At 33.7% G+C, this 10,000-nt stretch overlaps 1 protein-coding gene across 1 annotated transcript in view; it reads left to right on the top strand.

The window, feature by feature from the left end:
- The window catches only part of LOC135205400 (ADAMTS-like protein 5), a 209,115-nt gene that overhangs the window by 56,932 nt on the left and 142,183 nt on the right, over positions 1–10,000 (top strand). The window lies entirely within an intron of this gene.

Genomic DNA, 10,000 nt, shown 5'->3' with positions numbered 1-10,000 from the left:
ATTCCAAACACTGATGAGAGAAGGTGAGTGACAAATAAAGATATTCTATAAGAATGTAGTACGACTTCTTCAGTAATCGGGTACGACTCCAGTTCAACGAGCTGTGCAGTAGGAACTCTACATCCAACCCATGATCAAATGCAATCCAGTTGAAGACGAACTTTATCTATCTTTACTACAATCAGCGAACTTTACTAGACAACTGTTCGCGTAACATTTCGTGACATTCAGTTGCATGTGAAATACTGTTAAAACAAAGAGAATACAGACTTGTCAAAGCAGCGGGTAGTATTTCTGAGACTCATGAGAGAGACCTTCCACTCACTGGTTGTCAAGTGATTTGAAATATAATAGTGCCCATCCTGCCTGAGTATTTATAGAAAACGGTCTCTAAGGTTGGATTCTAAAGACCTACTATAAGATTCAGGGCCTCTGTAAAACACGGTTTTTGGACTTTGCTCCTTGTCAAAGCATCGGATGTAGCTGAAAGTTGACATATGTATATTTTACAACCACACACAAATTTTGTCAGCATTATCAATAACCTAAACCCAATAGTTTTAATTTTTATAGAGTAAAAATGATCTAGCTGACGCCATGGCCAATGATTACGAGCCAAGAGTCGAAAAACATTCATTACGTAAGCAAAGTAAACACACCTTTTGACGAAATGTTGCGCCCCCCATCCACTAGACAGAAACCCATTCACCTTGTTCCATCGGCTCTGAAACCCAAAGACTTTATGAATGGCGTAACGATACATAGATGTGGGTGGGGTATCTATGCTAGCGTAGTAATAATTACTACTGTAGCAGTAGTGCCGCAACAGTATAGCAGTAATATACATGAATTAAACGTTTAGGCTAACTGCTGGGATCCTTGAGGATCATTTAGCACTTCTTACAACTACTTTGAGAAATGAGTTTTTTATAGCCAGAAGTTAAATTTTCTAATCCAACAATGCCCATGAGAGCCTTCAGTCTTTTCCTGAATTATGACGAGGCCAAAGTGGGTGGAGCCTCAATGAAGTTATCATTCTGACGATAATTATTGGTGAAGGTTAAAGCCAAAATGATGGTACCCGCTATTTTTTTTCAGTAAATAGGTAGATAGCCAATAAATAGAAATTGCATGACATTGGATATAGCAGTTATCAAATCAAGCTTGTCTGTTATGTTTTTGAAAATTACCAACTATTCCCTACATCTTGTCAATCTGATTGTGACCTATAAAGTAGACTGTAATTTCTTAGGAAACTTATTTAGGGAGTTAGACTAATAATCGAAGTGCTTTTGTATTTATTAACATATTTTGTTGGTTTGTTCATTATGACAATTATCAGTGGAGAGGTTCAGAGTTCATAAACGTGTGCTGCTTTGCTTGTATTTAAATTTGTTTGTTATGTTGCCAGAGGTATAGCCTTTGTTACGTATAGCCAATCTTTCCATTCGAGAAAAAGGGAAGAAATGCTGTCATAAGTTACGTAACGAGTGCGTTCGAAACCTTTTCTCTGAGTAAGTTGGCCCGTCTTCAAAAAAAAGTCACTTTTATATTGTAAGTACCAAATTTATTCAACCTACGTAATGCAGAATAAAGTCAAAATTTATGTGTAGATATAATGTGTTATTCTGAATAAGCCTATATTTATGAAAGCATAGATAAAAAGTTATTGCGAAAAAAAACCGTGTTACAGAGGCCCTGAAATTCTCATAGTAGGTAAAGCGATAAAGTGCAAATCTTTAGAGCACGAAAAAAAAAAACCCTTGAGAGATATAATTAGCTTGCCATAGTATGACCCAAGATCTTTAAGAACTATTGTCCTATAAGAGATACTCCAACTAGGAGTGTGGCCATTCAAGCCATGATGGTCAGATAATGTATTTTCTTTATTACGCAGATGCTTGTAGTGAAAACGATCCCTGTTTTCAGAATAAACGTCAGAACCTTTAGGAAAAACATGAGCGTCCCCATAAGTCCTTTGGCAGGAAAATCGAAATAGTGAAAGGGAATTATGATTAAGAGATTAAGTTAGTAAGGCAGTTTGTTAATTATAAAAAAAAAAATTAAGGGTACCCATGATCATGAAAATCTGAGAAATAATAGTTCCATGCATCCTGATTTTTATGAACTGGAAATAATCCCCTGGACGTGCCCTTATCCATTCACAATATTCCCCCACCTTGGAGCGTCCCCTCCCGATCCTTATTTGGTGTGGATCGAGCCTACTTGAGTGAACTCTGGAAGGAGCCTTTGAGTTAGAGACTTCTGAGAAAAAGGTGATAGGATTATATCCAAGTGGGCGGAAGAGATAGGAGATGAGGACGTGGTGCAGGAGAACGTCAGGAGATGAACAGGAGGCGAGACAGCAGTCTTCTGTAATATATATATATATATATATATATATATATATATATATATAATATATATATTATATATTATATATATATATATATATATATTAACATATATATATATTATAATATTATAATATAAACATATATATATATATATATATAATATATATATGATATATGTATATATAGTATCTGTACATATAATATATATATAGTTATATATATATATATATATATATATTATATATATATATATATATATATATCTATATATAGATATAAGTAGTTTTAGTTTACAGCAACTTAAAACACTGATAAAAATATTTAAATACTAAGAATGTTGGTAGGACTAAGATTTAAGCTGAAATCTAATCCTAGAAAGCACGCCGGTGTTAATTATGGTTTGATGGAAATGTTAAAAAAAGAGAAAAACAAATAAAATACAATATCGTATGGTTCCAGTACATCAACAATCCCCATTTTAACATGGACCATCTCCACAGAAGATTGGTTAATAATAAGAATCAGAAAACATATACTCAGGAACATACAAAATATTGAAGGAAAAGCTAATAAGAAATACCTAGAAAGTTTTTGTTACATTTAGAGAATTAACATGCGGCAAGATCTTATCAGAAATTAAAGAACGACTGAAAACAGAATTATAATTCTCAAGGAAATAAGATCATCATTAGCCCATCAGCGTTACAGAAGATGTATGAGATTCTTGTTGAACTCAGTTACAATTCATGGTCAAATTCACCAGGAGGCCTATTGAATACCAATTTCTACTATGATAAAGTGTCTTCACACGCAAGAAGAATCTTAAAAGATCTTTAATAGAAGGGCTTGGAGAGAGAATGAGAGTTCTGAAAGGAGAGAGGGATCAGAGTACAGTTACATCTGTGTAATTTTTTCGCATTTTTACCCGTTCCGAATCAGGACATGGTAACCAAAATATTCTGGTACAAAAACCACAGACAGAACCATATCACTATGAGCTCATTAAATACAGACAAATAGACAGACTTAAAGAAGAGAGAGAGAGAGAGAGAGAGAGAGAGTTTTATTTCCCTTTTTCTCTTATCTATTTCTACAATAGAGAAATTAAGGTTGTTGTTCGAAGCTAGACAAAAAAAAAAAAAGGAAAAAAAAAAAAAAACTTCAGACACTGTCCCGATCTGTATGCAGATTAACACAAGTCGTTTTCTTCCTTTCTTTTCTTTACGCTTATTTCTCATTTGGTTTCAGACTTTCGTAATAGCTTTTTCTATAAGGAACTAAGGCCAACAACAAATTCAATAAAGAAATGGTTATCAATTATTCCACATTCCATCCCTATTTAGAATAAATGCTTGAACATCTACAGTAAGATACTCGATTCAGCCAACTTCAAAGTCATATGCAATGGAATTCTTGATTTGATTTAGAAGGACACTTCATTTCATTTCCTCATTCATTAGCGTAGTCTTTTCCTTCCTGGTAGATCAAATCTGGTTTCAGTTATCCGAGGTGCTTATACCAAAAACCATTCTTATCTGTTAATCCCTGTCACCTGTCTGGCTGTGACATCGTTTGAGCGAGGAAAGGAATGTCACGACGAGAAGTTCTCTTATTAATAGTTTCAAACTATGACGTCACTACTGGGGAGAGAAATGTCATGCTATCAGTCAAGGCTCATAATGGTTCACAAGAGGAAAGCGCTTTCATACTCATATATCATGAAACGTTTTGCTCTGTTAATGTTTTTTATCTACTGATTTTTGTCTTGAGCGCTGAAAAAAGATATCTCGAGTTTTGTGATTTGTGGCTTTGCATCAAAGCTATTTTTTATATTTATTTATTTTTTGCGCGCTACACGTTTGGAGTTTTATCAGTTAACGCTTTTGACCACTTACAGTTATATTTGCAAATGAATTTTATTTCTAAGGCCATAAGCCTCTTTATTATTATTATTATTATTATTTATTATTATTAACATTATTATTATTATTATTATTATTATTATTATTATTATTATTATTATTAACAATGTGGATAAAAGAGAGAAGAAAATGTTAAAGTTTGCTTTGACGCTACAGTTCCTCACCCGATTAAGAGTACTTTTATTATTATTATTATTATTATTATTATTATTATTATTATTATTATTATTATTATTATTATTATTATTATTATTATTATTATATTCAGAAGAGTAAACCTATCCATATGGAACAAGCGCACAGAGGTCAAAGGCTTGAAATTCAAGCCTCCAAAGAATATGGATTTCATTATGAAGAATTAAGAAGTAAAGTGAAATACAGAAAGAAGAGATCCAACTTATTTAAAATGAGAATAATAAAAAGAGATAAATGGATGAAATAGTATTGAAATGGAAGAAGAATAGTAGTAGGGTTGTATTGCATTGTATTTTCGCTTGAACTTCTAAAGTTGTATTCCAGAGTGATCTAGAACAAGTGCTGATATTATGGCAGAGCGTGTTAATTTTGCTGTCTTATCATACTTCTCATCTTTTATTCTTTTCCTCAGTTCTGTGAACCACAGAACTCAACAGCGTTTGCTGAAAGAAAAAAATATGTAGTGAGAAGGAAAAGGGCGAGATATGAAAGTTTTGTCAGGGATCGTGTTCTCTCTGAAAACAGTAGCCACTATACTAAATTACACTGATCACCCTAGCAACTTGATACATCGCAGGCTGCTCGAATTTCATATTAAGTTAATCCCCAGAGGATTGACGGAATATGTTGATTTCTCTCAAACAGTGAAGGTCAATTAAGTGGAAATCTGAAAGGGTAACCTAACCTCCCCCGAGAAAGACATCGCTATAGGAGAGAGGAACTGCTAAAACATTTATAGATATGGACACCCCAGCACCATAGCATTTTCTTTTTTCAGTATCTTTGGATAAATGAAACTTACAAAGTAAGTATTTTGTTAATTTTTAGGTTATGTCAATATCGTCTCTAGCATCCCTTCATAATCAAAAGGAAAAATTCACAGACGCCCTTCACTTTTGGGCACTTGGAAAACATATATGCATATTTCTCAATTATGCGTCACACTTCATCTTTGTCGAGATTTATATTATAGTATGACCTACAAAAGAGTAAAATTTTAGGTTTAATAAAAATAAAACATAACCAGATGAAGGAAACAGCCACTAATTTCTAGCACAGTCCAGACGTTTAAAAATAAACGTTAACAATGTTAAGTAAATCTTGGCCTACCTTTATTGCCGACGGTCGCCACATGAAGTAGCCTAGATCAGCTTACTCTTGAAGTGGACACGTTTTATCAACAAGTCCTCCAAACGGATGCTGTATCTTCCTAGCGAGATTAATAGCGAATACTTCCGCATGTTACACTCTTATCTTTATCAAAACAATATAACTATAAATGGGATCTTTTTTATTATCATTATTTAAAGCAAGTACGCAGCATATTTCCTTATCTCTTGAACTGCAGTTATTGTTCGTTAACTTTAATTGGTAAATATTCAAAGATAGAAAAAAATGTAAAAGTTTCAATCCATCTCTGAAACATAGACAAACATGACACGTTCCATCAGAATATGAAGCAGGAAAATTTGAGTAATCAAAAGCAGTCAAAGCTAAAAGAGAAACGAATATAATACTTGTTATATTGATAATGAAAAGGTTGAACCAAAGCGCATCCAACGTCTTTCCTCGTACGAGGCTTTAATGTCCTCCTGTGAACTATTCGTTATGAAAATAATTTCCGAAAGCAGGAGACATTAAAGATTAAGATATAATGAAACACAGAGAAAATACACAGCTGGTAAGTGTAATAGAGTATGCTTTTGCGAACGAATATTTTTTTTCATTTGCTTTAACATATTAATTACACGGAGTGTGGATTTTCTCTAACCTTAATTTGCAATGCAGCTATAGTAAACTTTGCAAAACCTTATTAACAAACTAAACGTACAAATAGTGCTCAACGAATCAGTAGACCATGAAGATTAAAATTTCTCAACGAGAAAACATTCTAAAACGCAGCTCACAAGTTAACTTTACGTAAACCCTCACACACACACACACACTTATATATATATATATATATATATATATATATATATATATATATATATATATATATATATATATATATATATATATATATATAGATAGATAGATAGATAGATAGATAGATAGATAGATAGATAGATAGATATACAAGCAGTCAACTGCACGGCGCAAGTATTAGTAATTTATACGGAATATAAGAGATGTTTCCTTCCTCCCTGCTATGCAGAAAGGTTCTTTCTTATGAAGCGAAAGTCACGAGACGAAATGGTTCTGTAAAGGTGGGAAGTTAAACGAATTTTTACTTATTTTAGCCATTCATCGCTTAAGACAGTGAAAGGAGGAAGTTTGATAAAAAGATCCAGAAAATAAAGTAGAAGTTCTACGGTCTAAAGGTGGAACGGGAAAGCCCAACAATTGATTAGGAAGTAATAGTTGGAGAGGCTGAACAGCAAAATTGAAGAAAGGAAACGGAAACGGAGGTAAAGGAAAACGCTAGAAAGTGGGTATAGCTTCGGGACCTATGGGACGTTGCCAACACTCTTAGTGAATGACTACAGTGTCCCGCGTGAAATGCAATGACGTGACTTTCCTACGGAGTAACTTAAGCGAAAGAAAGGTCTTACAACCAGAAACAAAAATGTTATTCCAAGTAAAGGGTGTAATGCCAAAGTAGAACTCTAGTGAGTCATATAAGGAAAAAAATGTATTTAAATTGTAATAAACCTAACAGATTAAAAAAAACATCAATTTGAATTATATAATCGCTCTGTGATTTGTATGAATGTTTTTTTATGCGATAGATTGACATAGGAGACAAAATCATTTAAATAGAACCCAACTACCCAAACAAACATGATATACGTTAGTAATTTCTGATTCCATATTAAATTTAATTCTCCTGGCGTAACTGTATAGGTTAAATCCTAGATTAACGAAGCTCTAGCAGATTTCTGAATCCAGATTCTAAACATACTCTGCTGAAAGAAACTTATATGGATATCAAAATACACGGTACTGATTGTAATAGGAGTCTCTGGCTCTACATACATTTTTTTTTCACGCTGGTACAAGGTCAAACCTTGCCCAATTAATCTGTATCAAGCGTTTGTTTGTTACATTTCTGATTTATTATATTTTCATCCTCTCAGTAAAATGTAACAGGTATGATAAATGAGGTTTTCAGTATATGAGGTATGAGGGACTTTATATGAAATATGATTTGTTTGATGTACGCCTCAAAACTAATTCAGAATTCTAACATTGGAGATAAAAATATGCATTTAGCTTCTGTTTAACCTTCATATCCATATCTACCAGCCTTTGTTATTATACTTAAAGTTAAAGTCAGTTTTCGGTAACATTGATGTTTATAATTTATCTTCTATGATAATAATTTATTTATAGCAATCCGATAACATTGTACTATATACTACGCTTTCCCATTATGCTTAGTTCATAGTCCCGTCTACTTATTTTAATCATAAACTTTTATTCCAATGGGACTGATTTGAATCACACTTGAATTTTGTCCAATAATCACGAGAGAGAGAGAGAGAGAGAGAGAGAGAGAGAGAGAGAGAGAGAGAGAGAGAGAATATCTGCCCTCAAGGGAATATCATTAGAGTTCCTCACGCCACAGTGACATTATCGAACCTGTCACCACATGGCAGACTCATTGCTTATAGCATCATTGCACCTGCCATAAAGGAGTCAATGCAATGCTGCTATGAAACAGATCAGCATTTACTAGTTAATTGAACTAAATGTGCCATAGTGAATCGGAATCGTTATTCAAATTACATAAAAAGTAGAGTTTGCTACTGAACCCTAATTTTTTTTTTTTTTTTTTTACAAACATTTTTTGTTTTTTGTTTTTTGTTTACAAACTCGTCACTTGAAGTACCTTGCAGACATTGCTAAACTTAGACGGCGTTGAAGTTACGGCCGCAAGTGGGACAAACATCAAAATATTTTTTCGCTTTGGAAGGTCGAGAGAGAGAGAGAGAGAGAGAGAGAGAGATGCATGCGAAGTGGGTGGTCCAACTAGCTTTAAATACTCTTCTGGTGACGACATGAATCCTTGAACATAGGCCGATTACAGATGCCTCTCATTTTTCTTTTTCAGGAATGTTTTTTTATACATATTTCCAAGAGATAAAAAATGAGAGGGAGGAAAAATATCCTTCCATATAATTGGTAGTCAGCATTATCCCTCCCAGACGCCAGATTTTTTTTATTTTTATTTTTATTTTTAGTTAGAAACATCAGCCACTTGTGTCTCATAAAGAACAATAATTTCATCGCCACCACGATTTTTGTCAAGGGCAATTAAGACGAATGTGCTGGAGACAGCAAGGGCGGTGAACTAAAATGAAAAAATAACCAACTGAATCAGAGAATTTGTGAGATCAACAAAAGCGCTTGGGTCGTCTCATGGGCGTTCCACGAAAATCTGTGATCCATTTTCATCTGAAACACGAGGGTGTCTGTTTCCATCTAATGGTGTACACAAGACACACGTGGCAGCTGTTCAAAGGCGTGGAAGCCCTAGTCATTGCTGATCTTAATGGCAAATTACGATCCAGCCAGCTTAATTGTTCCGATGTTTCGGCATGTGCATCAGCTCTCTCTCTCTCTCTCTCTCTCTCTCTCTCTCTCCTCTCTCTCTCTGTGAACCACCCGACGTTCTCAATAATTGAACTTTCCTTAAAACCAACAGCCGTTCCCCTACTACTATGGAACTAGTAACTGGTATGTCAGAATCGCACAATTGTATCTCTCTGCACGTTATAGAATACGTTGCGTCATTGATATAGAAGTCTAAAAAAAAACTACTTACATAAACGTAGCATGAATTCTCACATTTTTCTTTCTAATTTTCAGGTATGAACTGTGGAGTCTCTTGGCCCCCGGAAATAGTAAGTAGAATGTTGAATGACTTTTTTTTTTCAATTGCATTTACATTATGTACGAATTAACAATAACAACAACACAATGATTTTCGGCATACAATATTAAAGATTATTATCATATGCAATCTCTTCGCAGCTAAATCTCTTGTCGGGGTCGATGTATTGCAATGTTTGACCTTGATTTTATTATAATTTAGAGCATGAAAACTATTTCAATATATAAATGTATTTGATTGATTACTTTCCGAATGTGCACTAAGATTTACAGAAATATGTTATAGATACTTTTAGACATACACAAACGTTAGCATACATAGAACATAACTTTTTTATTGCTAGGACTGTCCCAAAATTTATGAGGACCAAGTTAGTTCATATGTACGTATTATCAAAAGAGAGATTTGTCAAAATTTTAGTTTTAAATTTGATTATCAAAAGAGAGATTTGTCAAAATTTTAGTTTTAAATTTGATTCTACCCCTGGGCAAGACTAAACCAATATGAGAAATTGATACCCTGATGCATGATGAATTTAAACATGCACGCCCCATTTTCTAGAGAAGATTGAAACTTAATATTGAAAATAAAACTTATCTCTTTTCACCAGACAAATAAAACATGAAAGGTTGACATTGTAGCTTCTCTATAAAGGAAAAGCCTCTTGCGATATGCTATTAATAGAG

This window comes from Macrobrachium nipponense, chromosome 11 (genome assembly GCF_015104395.2).
Source record: "Macrobrachium nipponense isolate FS-2020 chromosome 11, ASM1510439v2, whole genome shotgun sequence".
Taxonomy (NCBI): domain Eukaryota; kingdom Metazoa; phylum Arthropoda; class Malacostraca; order Decapoda; family Palaemonidae; genus Macrobrachium; species Macrobrachium nipponense.
This window is presented reverse-complemented; position numbering and strand designations above follow the sequence as displayed.